This window comes from Mesoplodon mirus (genome assembly GCF_964341445.2).
Source record: "Mesoplodon mirus genome assembly, chromosome: 19".
Lineage (NCBI taxonomy): Eukaryota > Metazoa > Chordata > Mammalia > Artiodactyla > Ziphiidae > Mesoplodon > Mesoplodon mirus.
Window position 1 is genome coordinate 737,464 of NC_138995.1, and position 13,697 is coordinate 751,160.

Below are 13,697 nucleotides of genomic sequence, written 5' to 3' on the forward strand. Positions count from 1 at the left end.
CATAAAGAGGATGAAGTAATGCGGTCTGCAGCAACACGGATGCAACTAGAGATGATCATACTAAGTGAAGTAGGTCAGAAAGAGAAAGACAAATACCATATGTTATCACCTATATGTGGAATCTAAAATATGACACAAATGAACCTATCTATGAAACAGAAACAGACTCATGGACATAGAGAACAGACTGCTGTTTGCCAAGGGGGACGGGCTGGGGGAGGGATGGAGTGGGAGGTTGGGGTGAGCAGATGTCAGCTTCTATATACAGAACGGATAAACAACGTGGTCCTACTGTACAGCACAGAGAACTACATTCAGTGTCGTATGATAAACCATAATGGAAAAGAATATATAAAAAAGAATATGTATGTGTATGTATGACTGAAACACTTTGCTGTACAGCAGTTATTAACACAACATTGTAAATCAACTATACTTCAATTAAAATACATACACACATAAAGTGGGGGAAAAAAGGAAGACCTGCAGAATAAAATGCCCATGAATACTCCTAAGTGCTCTGACATACTTCTGGGGACACAGAAGTCCATGCACACGTGCAGGTCTGTGTGCATGCGTAGGAAATAACTGAGAACATCCTATTTTCTCATTTTTGGTTAACCGTGAGGCCTTGTGGAAGCAGGAAGTAAAGGCCAAGGCAGAGCTGTAACCTGCTGGGATACTGAAGAGCCTTTGGGTAAAGGGTAGATGACTTACTGGATCATGGTTTTTAAGGAAATCTGTCTAATCATTAGTTGAGTAACAAGCTAAGAGCACAGAGACTTCACAACCCACACACAACAGGGAGCTCAGACTTTACAGAATTAGTTCAGGAAAGTCACTAACCACAGCAGCAAGAGCAACCAACAACAGCAAGAGCAGAAAGTCTGGGGAGTAGGAAACTGACTTCTTGAGTCACCACATTAGATTATTTAAAATGTCCACTTTGGGGACTTCCTTGGTGGTCCAGTGGTTAAGACTCCACACTTCCAGTGCAGGGGGCATGGGTTCAATCTCTGGTCAGGGAACTAAGATGCCACACAGCACGGCCCCCCCAAAAAAAGAGAAAAAAGAAAATGTCTACTTTTGGACAGAAAATTAGGAGACATGCAAAGTAACAAAGTATGACCCAGAAACTGGGGAACGTTTTAACAAATCAACTAATAGGGGACTTCCCTCATGGTGCAGTGGTTAAGAATCTGCCTGCCAATGCAGGGGACATGGGTTTGAGGCCTGGTCCGGGAAGATCCCACATGCAGCAGAGCAACTTAGCCCGTGTGCCACAACTACTGAGCCTGCGCTCTAGAGCCCACGAGCCACAACTACTGAGCCTGCGCTCTAGAGCCCACGAGCCACAACGACTGAAGCCCGCGTGCCTAGAGCCCGTGCTCCGCAACAAGAGAAGCCACCACAATGAGAAGTCCACACGCGGCAACAAACAGTAGCCCCTGCTCGCTGAAACTAGAGAAAGCCCACACACAGCAACGAAGACCCAACGCAGCCAACAATAAATAAATAAATAAATAAGTGTGTGTGTGTGTGTGTGTGTGTGTGTGTGTGTGTGTAAATTTATTATTTTTTTTAAATCAACTAATAGGTACTATCTCTGAGTAGGCCCAGATGTTAAACATACGAGATAAGGCAGTTTTCATAAATCATGTTCAAAGAACTAAATGAAATTATGTCTAAGGAATTAATATGACAAAATGGTTCTCACCAAATACAGAATACCAGTAAAGAAAAAAATTATTTCAAAAAGAAAATGGAAATTCCGTGGTTGAAAAGTATATTAAATGAATTTGAGTGTGCCGAAGAACCAGCAAACTTGAAGATACGTCAATTGAGATGATCATGTGTGAGGAACGGGGGAAAAAAAGAATGAAGGAAAATGAACAGTTTCGGAGACCAGCAGGGTATGATCAAGGGCACCAGTGATGCTTAAACGGAGCCCTAGAAAGAGAGAGAGAAACGGGAAGAAAGATGGTTAATTTTATGTCAGTTTGGCCGGGCCACAGTACACAGAATTTCAGTCAAATATTACTCTAGCTGTTTCTGTGAGGGTATTTTGTAGATGTGGTTAACATCTAAATCACTAGAAGTTGAGTAAAGCAGACTATCCTCCATATTATGGAGGTCACGTGAAGGCCTCATCCAATCATTTGGAGGCCTTAACAAAAAATGACTGATGTCCCCCAGTGAGGAGGGAATTCTGCCAGCCAGACTGCTTGGAGACTCAAGTGCAGCATCCCCTGGCCCTGGGTTCAGCCTGCCAGCCTAACCTGTGGATTTTGGACTTGCCAGCCTCCACAATCAGAGAAACTAAGCCCTAACAATCGAGCTATCCATCCAGCTATATATCTTCTAATGATTCTGTTTCCTTGGAGAACCCTAATACATCAGACAAAGACAAAATCAGCTTTTATATGTACAAATAACTAAGGGAAATCATGTCTAAAGAATTAATATGACAGTTAAGAGAACAGTATCTCACCAAAGACGGCACCAATAAAGAGAGAGAACAAAAATTTTTAAAGACACAAGGGGAAATTCCATAATTGAAAAGTAGAAAAGCTAAATTTGAGTTGGTAGAAGAGACAATCAGCAGATTTGGAGACAGATCAATTAGTATAGTCTAAGTTGAGGAAAAGAAAGAAAAACAGTAAAAGTGAACAGAGCCTCAGAGATCTGTTGGTTGCTCTCAAGTGTACCAACTTATGCATTGTGGGAATCCTAGATGGAGAGAGAGAATGGGGCAGAAAGATTATTGGAAGAAATAATGGCCAAAAGTTACCCAAGTTTAATGAAAAACATTCATCTCTCTCCAAGAAGCTCAATAAACTACAAGGAGATAAATTCAAAGAGCTCCACACCTAGATGCATCAGAATCTTATTGTCAAAAGCAAAAAACAAAGAATATTGAAAGTAGCAAGAGAAATCAGTTCAGGCGACCGGATGGACACTCAGTAGGATTAACAGTTGACTTCTCGTCAGAAACTGTGGAGGCCAGGGGCTTCGCTGCAGGTCCAGTGGTTAAGATTTCGCCTTCTAGTGCAGGGGGTGTGGGTTCGATCCCTGGTCGGGGAGCTAAGATCCCACATGCATGCCTCGCGGCCAAAAAACCAAAACGTAAAACAGAAGCAATATTGTAACAAATTCAATAAAGACTTTTTAAAAATAACGGTCCACATAACAAAAAAGAAAACTGAAAAAAAAAAAAGAAGAAACCATGGAGGCTAGAAGACAGTGGGATGACGTATTCAAGGTGCTGAAACACTGTCAACCAGGAATTCTCTACCTGGTGAAACCATCCTTCAAAAAATGAAGGAGAAAGTAGGACATTTCCAGATAAACAAAACCAGAGAACTTACTGCTAGCATGCCTGCCCTTCAAGAAATACTAAAAAGAGCCGCTCAGGCTCAAATGAAAATCACCAAATAAAAACTTGAATTCACATGAAGAAATAAAAAACACTGCTAAAGACAACTATACAGGTAACCAAAAGACAGTGTAAATGCCTTTTTGTTTTAAACTCTTCTGTTCTACTTAAAAGAAAACCACATAAAGCAATAATTATAAAACTGTTGATGCATTTACAATGTATAAAGATGTAATCTGTATGTCATCTGCAGCACAAAGGTAGGAAGGAGATAGCTATGTTGGAACAAAGTTTTTGGATACTATTGAAATTCCCTTACTGTTCAGTTAAACTAGGTTATTTTAGTTAAGATGTTAATTGCAAGCCCCACACCAATTTTTTTTAACATATAGTAAAAGAAATGGGAATTTACATGGAGTACTAGAAAATATCTAACAAAACAAGGCAGTGGTGGAGGAACTGACAAAGAAAACAGACAACACATAGAAAGAGCAAAATGTCAGAAGTCTTATCAGGACTTACTTTAAATGTACGTGAATTAAACTCTCTAATTAAAAGGTAGAGATTGACAGAATTGATTTAAAAAAGAATATGACTCAACTCTATGCTACCTACAAGAGAGTCAGCAAAAATTGGCAGTCTAGAAAGGAGAACCAGACAGACAACAGTCATAGCTGGAGACTTCATTCCTCTCGTTTTTCATAATGGCTGGAGTAAGCAGGCAGAAGATCAACGAGGAAACAGAGGACTGAACACCATAGACCAACTAGACGTCTACAGAACACCCCACCCACAGCAGCCAGGTATACAGGCTTCTCAAGTGCACATGGAATGCGTGCCAGGAAGGACCGTATGCTAGGCCATAAGTCAAGGCTGTGTAAATGTAAAAGGACTGAGATAATATAATACAAAGTATGTTCTCCAACCACAATGGAATAAAATCAGAAATCAATCAAGGAGGGAATTTGGGAAATTCAAAACATATGTGGAAATTAGACATCACACTCATAAATATTCATAGAAGAAACTACAAGGGAAATTAGAAAATACTTCGAGGTAATTTGACAGAAAAAAAATTGAGCTAATTCACCACATAAGTAGCAAAAGAAGTATGTGGGCGGGGTGCCCACTGAGACCCCTGAGCTAACAAGGCAGCCAGAGCAGGACCCGGGCTGGAGGACGTCCTTGGGGCCAGCACGGTGAACAGAGGCTTCCAGTCCCATGAGATGGAGCAGACACACTGTACCCGTCTCTGCAGCTGAATACAGCACTGAGCCTGAGGAGAAAGACAGTACAGCTAGTTAAGGATGGGGAAGTAAACAGCACCAAGTGCAACTGGGAGACACCAAACTCTGCGGTCCTGCTGACCCAGCACTGAGTTCACAACCGTCTTCTCTTCCAGTGTCATCCAGCCTCAACTTCATACAGTCCGAAATCCAGAAGGCAGTAAGTGGCGCAGACAGAGATCCAGGAGAAAACTTTCACTTCCGGCTGGAGGAGTGAAAAGGGGGTTCCTACTGCTCAGAGTGAGCGTGGAAATCCCTCTGTTCCTTTCCCCCTCCATCCTCTCAGGTGCCAGGTCCAGGCAATTCTGTGGCAGAACTGGCTGCAGCGGGTGCACGGGCGGGGGCGGGTCAGTGTTCTGAGGAAGGAAAACTTCTTCCCGATCAGAGGAGCTGCTCTCAGACCAAGAGGGCGGGGTCAACTCCCACTGCGTTTTTCCCTCTCTCTCCTCCCACTACGTGGGCCTGGATGTGGACCCAAACATAGTTCAAGCAGAGCAGGGTAACTAGAGGCCCAAGTTTCTGCCCAGAGGATCAAAAAAGGGGTGGCGCAGAAAGCACCAGGCGATCGTGGATAGACAGCAGCTCGGGAAAGTGATCCCATAAAATGTCTTTTTTTACTCCAGGGCTCAGCCCCACTCATACATGCATGGATTTGTTTCTAATTAGCACGCAAACTCTGGGAACACACAGACCATGCACACCCAGATCACAAACTGTCATTACGTGATGCACACCTGGGACAGTTCAGAAGAAAACCACAAAGACTCTGAACTGAGTTGACAGTGGAACTACCACTCACGGAAGCAGGTTGGAACTTACTGCTTGAATCTATCTAGGTGGGCTGCCTGATAAAACATAAGTACCTGTCTCCATAGTTTTTAAATAAGACCCAGGGTCTCACACATCTGGGATACAGTTTAAAAATTCTTCAGCATATGAAAACCACAAAAATTCAATTCACATAGGAAAAGACAATCAACAGATACCAGTGCCAAAATGGCAAAGATGTTGGAATTATCTGACAAATATGATGTTTATTATGCAAATACTCTCAAGAAGCAATCACGAACGTTCTTCAAACAAAGGCTAAAAATAGAACATCTCATAAAAGAAAGAAAAGATATCAAGAAAACCCAACTTGAAATTTCAGAACTGAAAAATAAAGTAAGCACAATAAACTCACTGTATAGACTTAACAGCAGAATGGAAAGATTCAGTGAACTTGAAGAGAGATCAATAGACATTATTCAATTTGAACTACAAAGAGAAAAATTAAATTTTAAAAATGAACAGATCCTCAGATACCTGGGGGACATAAACAAAAAGTCTAACATTCATGTGACCGGAGCACCAGAAGGAGAAGAGAAAGAAGATGGTGCTGAAAAATTGAGGAAATAAAAGGCTGAAAAACATTCCAAGCTGGGCAAAAGATATAAACTTACAGATTCAAGAAGCAAGAAAACCCTAAAGAAGATAAACCGAAAGAAAGCCATACCTAAACCAATCATAATCAAACTAGTGAAAACTAAAGAAAAAGAAAATCTGAAAAGAAAATTACTAAAAATTTTCTTTTACAAAAGCTTCGCAAAGAATAAAATTTTTAGGAATTAGCTTAACCGAGAAGGTGAAAGAATTACGCAGTGAAGACTATAAAAGACTGCTGAAAGAAATGAAAGAAAACATAAATAAATGGACACACATCCCATGATCATGAGTTGGAAGATTTCATGTTGCTAAGATGTCACTACCACCCACAGCGATCTAGAGGTTCAGTGCAATCTCTACCAAAATCGTAAGGACAGTTTCTTTACATAAACAGAAAACGCATTCTAAAATTCCTATAAAATCTCAAGGGACCCCAAACAGCCAAAACAATCCTGAAAAAGAACAAAACTGGAGGACACACTTCCTGATTTCAAAACTTTCTCCAAAGGTACAGTAATCAGTGTGCACCTGCCTTCAAGACAGATACATAGACCGATGGAACCAAATAGAGAGCCCAAGAATAAACCTCACGTCCACGGGCAGGTGATTTTACACAGGACGCCAGGACCGTTCAACGTGAAGAGGGGAGTCTCCTCAGCAGACGGTGCTGGGAAAGACATCCACACGCAGAAGGATGGAGCCGGACCCGTAATTACTTAACAGCATATACAAAAGTCAACTCAAAATGGATCAGACCTAAGTGTACAACGTAAAACTATAAACTCTTAGAAGAAAACACAGGGCAAAAGCTTCACGACACTGGTGACGTCACGAAGGAAATGATTTCTTGGATATGACACCGAAGGCACAGGCCACAACAACCAAAACAGACAAACCGGACTTCACGAACATTTAAAAATGCATCGAAAGACACCATCAACAGAGTAAAAAGACAACCCACGAAATGGGAGAGAATATTTGCAAATCATATATCTGATAAGGGACTAATATCCAGGATATACAGAGAACCCGTAAAACTCAACCAGAAATAAAACCAACAAGCAACTCAATTCAAAAATGGGCAAAGGGGGCTTCCCTGGTGGCGCACTGGTTAAGAGTCCACCTGCCGATGCAGGGGACACAGGTTCGTGCCCCGGTCCGGGAGGATCCCACATGCCGCGGAGCGGCTGGGCCCGTGAGCCATGGCCGCTGAGCCTGCGCGTCCGGAGCCTGTGCTCCGCAACGGGAGAGGCCACAACAGTGAGAGGCCCGCGTACCGCAAAAAAAAAAAAAAAAAAAAAAATGGGCAAAGGGAGACTTCCCCGGTGGTCCAGTGGGTAAGACTCCGTGCTCCCAATGCAGGGGGCCCGGGGTTCGATCCCTGGTCTGGGAACTAGATCCCGCATGCATATCGCAACTAAGAGTCCGCAGGCCACAAGTAAGAAGTACACAAGAATTCCCATGCCACAACTAAAGATCCCCCATGGCACGATGAAGATCTCGCGTGCTGCAACTAAGACCTGGCGCAGCCAAAATAAATAAATAATAAATAAATAAATATTTTTAAAAAGACTGGCAAAGGAGGGAATCCCCTGGAGGTCCAGTGGTTAGGACTCTGAGCTTCCACTGCAGGGGGCACGGGTTTGACCCCTGGTCGAGGAACTAAGACCCCACATGCCGTGCAGCATGGCCAAAATGAAACAAAAAAAATGGGCAAAGGACTCGAATAGTCCTTTCTCCAAAGAAGATATACAAATGGTCAATAAGCACATGAACAAATGCTCAACATGACTCATCATTAGGGAAATGCAGATGAGAACCACAAGATACCCCCTGACACTCATTAGGATGGCTGCTAACAACAAGAACAAAACAAAACAGAAAACAACAGGTGCTGGTGAGGATGTGGAGAAACTGGGACCCTCCTACACTGTTGGTGGGGATGTAAGATGGTGCGGCCACTGTGGAAACAATATGGAGGTTCTGCAAAAAATTAGAAATATACTCACCATATGATCCAGCAATCCCACTTCTGGGTACATACCCAAAGGAATTGAAACCAGGGTCTCCAAGACATACCTGTACACCCATGTTCATTGCAGCACTATCCACAACAGCTAAAACATGGAACACACCCAGCTATCCACTGGCGGATGAATGGATAAAGAAAAGGTGGCACATATACCTGATATACACTGTCAGACGCTAGAGCATGGATGAACCTTAAGGACGTTATGCTAAATGAAACAAGACAAATACTGCGCGATTCCACTTATAGGAGGTACTGTGAGTAGTCAAAGTCAGAGAGACAGAAAATATAACAGTGGTCACCCGGGCGGGGGGAGAATCCGGAGTTATTTAACAGGTATAGAGCTTCAGTTTTACAAGATGAAGAGAGTCATGTGGGTGGATGGTGGTGATGGACGGCTGCACAATGATGTGAAAGTATTTAACAGCACTGAACTTGTACACTAAAAAACGGTGAAGACGGTAAATTTATGTTATGTGTATTTTAACACAATAAGAAAAAAAAAGAAAACCTCAAGTGAAATAAAGACATTCATGTAATACAAAAGTAAAAATAATTAGTCTCAAACAGACCCACACTACAAGAAGTCTTAAAAGAAGTCCTACAGACAAAAGTCAAATAATATCAGAGAATTCTGCATCTACGCAAAGAAACAAAGATTTTTAGAACTGTTAACTACATGGCTAAACAGATAAGATATAGCTCATGTATTCCTTTAAAACATAACTGCCTGTTTAAAAAGTAACAACAATGCACTTATTGATTACAGCACAAGAAACATAAACTGTTAACAACAACAGATCAAGAAAAGTGTGGGAGAAATGGAAGTGAGCTACAGTAACGTACTTAAAGGTGGAATTGGGACAGGCTGGGACCCGCAGCCTCTGCTGCAGGGCCTGCACCTGGACACCCGTCTCCTCCAGCAACAAATACAAAGAAATTACAAGGGACTAAAAATAACGGCGTGCATGCGCAGTTGGGGCAAATTATGAACTAGATACAAAAAGACCAAAAAACCCAACTGCTACATCTACAGATCCCAGAGCAAAAGCAGGAGGTCGGGCGCAAAAGCGGGGTACTGCACGTGCCCCCTGCACTCAGCACCACAAAGGGGTGGGCAGACCACCTAAGGCACGCCTGTGGCCCCCCCCGACACACCCCTGCCCTCACCCCACAGAAGGAACCAGCTTGCCCCTCCCCGGGGAGAGAGCCAGGGAACCTGTTACTACTGCGTCTCCCCACCCCCTTCTGTGGCAGGGACCCCGTTGGAGCCTTGCCTGAATTTTTTCTGTGGCCCCTGATCAGTTTCTATTGATAAGGAGGCCAAGAACCCTGGTCGGTATCAGACTTAGTGGTGCCCATCGTGGGGCAGTTGTCCCCTTCTGGGGAGAGGATCTGGGCACCTCGGGGACCACCGAATGCAGCTTCCCTGTGGCTGACAAATGGCCACCTGAATCTCCTGCTTCAGCATCACCACGTTTGGTAAGTCTGACTTCCTGGCCTCTGGGGGCCTCAGGACCCTCATCCAGGCAACGCTTTCCCCTCCCACCCCCCCTTTTTTTTTTTGCGGTGCACGGGCCTCTCACTGCCGCGGCCTCTCCCGCCGCGGAGCACAGGCTCTGGACGCGCAGGCTCAGCGGCCATGGCTCACGGGCCCAGCCGCTCTGCGGTGTGTGGGATCCTCCCGGACCGGGGCACGAACCCGTGTCCCCTGCATCGGCAGGCGGACTCTCAACCACTGCGCCACCAGGGAAGCCCCGCCCGCTTTTCTTCTTCCCTCTCCTGCTGTCTCTGTCCTCTCGTAGTTGTGTCCTCTCCTTCCGAGACAGTGGACAGCCGGCAGCTACAGTATCACTCCTCTCAGCTTGTGAGACCTGCTCCCCTCTGGCCAGCCACGGCTCACTTTGACGGGTGACAAGCAGAGCGGCCAGAGGCTCGCCGTACCCTGTGCAGACCCTGGTCCAGCGGGCTCCCCCGACCGGAGATCCGTGAGAGTGACAGAGGCTCCAACTTCATATCGTGCGGTGGCTGCACGTCCACTCATCCCAGCGTTCTCACCTTTAGTCTCCTGCTGTCTCTCCCTTCCAGTCTTTTCTGTCCCTCCTCCCTGTACCTCTCCCTTGACCCTTATACCTGCACTCCTGTCCCCTTTACCCTGATAACTTCTTATTTGTGTCTTTAAGTTTTTGTCACTGGTGTTTTTGTTTTATGTAATTTTGTCTGTCCAACTGCTCCTACAAGCCTCTGCTGACGTTGTGGGCACTATGGAGCATTGAAGCCTTGAAACGCAGCCCACATGGCCTGAGACTCCAGCCTTGGGTTACTTAGTGGGATTTTAAAGAGAAAGAAAAAAAGGGAGAGGAGCTTGCATCTCTCTCCTCTGCCTTTGCAATGCAACTATCCTGCCTGGACTCTCAGGAACTACCCGATCCATCTGTAGTTCCCCAGACTGAGGACAAAAAAGAGGCCTTTCTAAATCCAAGTGGGAAAACTGAGATCTCCGATTCTGTCTTTATGTAAAAATTAACTTATAAATGAGCTGTATTTAATTGGCTTAAAGGAAAGTGAGCACTTATAAACATTCTCAGAAATATAAAAGAAAACTCACCAGAATACACTTCAGGTTCATGTGATCTGGGAAATATTCAATATTAAATTAATATCTGGTATTAGAGCTAGCTTAAGCTTGTGGGTTTAATTAATACAGACCTGTTTTTGTTTGTTTTTGTTTTTGTTTTTGTTTTGGCTGTGCTGCGTGGCTTGCAGGATCTCAGTTCCCCGACCAGGGATTGAACCCGGGCCCCTGGCAGTGAAAGCGCCGAGTCCTCATTTGGGAATTCCCAATACAGACCTGTTTTTAGAGTCATCGACGTTAAGTATAGTGCATTTATCGTACCTACAGTTACTGGAAGTCAACAAGAGCGTACTGTTTCTGTTATAAAATCTGTCAAGAAGGAAAATAACTTGATATAATTAAATTTTTAACTAAATGTAACTGAGATGAGTGCTTTTTGGTAAACGCTATAGGAATAATTATGTTTTGGAAGTGTCCATCTAGACAGTCCCTCCAGGGGCTTCCCTGGTGGTCCACTGGGCAAGACTCCACGCTCCCAGTGCAGGTGGCCTGGGTTCCATCCCTGGTCGGGGCACTAGATCCCACATGCATGCCACAACTAAGAATGCACATGCCGCAACTAAGAAGTCTGCATGCCACGACTAAAAAAAGATCCTGCGTGCCGAAGCTAAGACCCAGCACAGCCTAAATGAATAAATAAATAATAGAACAGTCCCTCAAATGTTGGTAACTTGAAACTAAATTAAGTTAAATGATAGGAATTCCCTGACTATTCAGGCTATTTCAAATAAGATGAAATATTGGAACATTAATTGCTAAACGGGTCTAAATTTACCCACTTCTGTCTTCTTGCAAGAGAGAAACCAAAGATGTTTGGAGCCACCTTGAGATGTTCTCTACCCATCTGCAGAATGCCAGTGCAGAAGACAGTCCACAGTTGCATAAGGGAAGTAGGACATGTGTGTCCAGAAGAGGTATGAGGAACGGAAATATATTCTGTTGAAAGGAAAAGGATGATTTTTGTACTAAAACTGGTTATTTCTGAATGGAAAAAAATAAGGGACAAAATATGGTTACAGAAAGTTGCAGAAGGTTTGCAGAAAAGGACCACTGGGAAAAGACTTTTGTATGTGGTCAGGATTTTCTAAGGCTGGATTAAGTTTCTTTAGGTAAATGGATTTTATGAGTAGGCTGATGCAAGGTTGGATTTGGTTCCTCTCTCTCAGAACAAAATTTTCCTGGAATGCCGTTTTTGATAACAGATTGTGTGAGTTTCTGTGCCTTTAAGTGATCTGTATTAACGTCTGGAATCTTTTTTTCACCTTACTTAGCTCAAGGCATAATTGTTTCACAGCGACCTACGATTCTGTCTGACCAGGTGTTTTAAAACTTTTGACAGACTTCCCAAATATCAAATTCTAACTAAAGTTCTTTTGATCTCCAGCTAACTTTGGGGTGCTTCAAAAGCCCCTGGAGCATCCCAAAGAAAGATCCTAAACTAACTGGGTTGGTATGTTAAATTACATGGGAAACACTGTCCAAACTCGCTGTTGCCTGTGTCAGATGGAACCATCAGGCTCTCCCCAATTTTATCACAGACACCAAACAGGTAGGGGAAAGGGTTTGGGGTTCTTCCGCTGTCTAGTCTCTCACCTTACTCTATGTCCTGACCCCTGTGGCGTCTTCCACTGCTCCCCACTCCAATTCCTCCAGGAGTTTCTCTTTGTACCTCTAGGACCCCCTTCACAGGGGGTATGGGCCTTGGCAGCCCATCCACTGTTCCAGACTACCTACTGGACCGGCCGCTTCCAAGCAGCCCACATCCCAGGCTTTATAGATGCTCCATCTCGAGGAATACACCCCAGCACAGGGAAACTTCATAGACCACGGATCCCCCTCAGGGAGAGTCCTGGCAACGCTCTGACACTGGTTCAAACGTCCCCTATTGGGGACCCCTCGAGCGAGAGACGGGGTTGACCAGAGACGCCTGGTTAGGCAATGGTACAGGATGCTCAAAATCCCATTAAGTCAGGAGGGAATTCGGAGGACACTCCGACCCCCTTCCGACAAAAGCCTCCTCGTAAATGTCTCTGAGACGGTGGACTTTATTTCTAGAAGCACTCTTTCTAAGTTGCAGGTTACTCAACATGGGAGGATCCTCTAAGCCAGAAGAAACACCTCTGGAATGTATCCTTAAAAACTGGAAATTTTTTAAAATAAGTGGGCTGAAAAGGGAAAAACTTAAACTTTACTGTAACACTGCCTGGCCTTTATATAGGTTGGGGGACGGAGAAAAATGGCCTGCAAACGGGTCTCTAAATTACAATACCATCTTGCAATTGGATCTTCACTGTCGCAAGATGGGAAAATGGACTGAGGTTCCCTGTCTTCAAGCCTTCATGGTCCTTTACCAAAACCCCACTGTATGCTGCTCCTGTAATCAAAAGCCAGGGGAATCAGAAAACACTTCCGACATTTTAGATGATCCCCTTTTAACCTTCCCCAATTCTCAGGGGGGAAGCCAGGCCTCCGGAGCCACCTCCTTCTTCAGATGCCTCTGAGCAATCTACACTCCACCTCCCTATGTTCCTTTATACCCTCCGTTACCCCAGGAGGGTGACACTAGTCCCTCCGGGGTAGCTCGCGGTAGAACCTCCCATCACCCAGGATCAGGGAAATTATGCCCCCTTAGGGAAGTGGCAATGGCGAAGGGACAATCAGAGTACGTGTGCCGTTCTCTTTAACCAGCTTAGCCCAATGCAAACAGAGACTGGGCCGGTTTTCGTAAGACCCTAGCGAGTCCACTGAAGGGTTTCAGGCCGTAACTCTGGCCTCTGATTCAACTTGGGAGGATGTCCAGATAGTCCTGTCTAGTTGCTGTACCCCTGAGGAAAAACAGAGAACTGGGGAGCAGCGCAGGGGCACGCTGACCAGCTTGCCAGGGACCAACCCGAACATTCTGTTGTGGGTGGAGACGCAGTCCCCAGTCAGGAGCCCCGCTGAAAT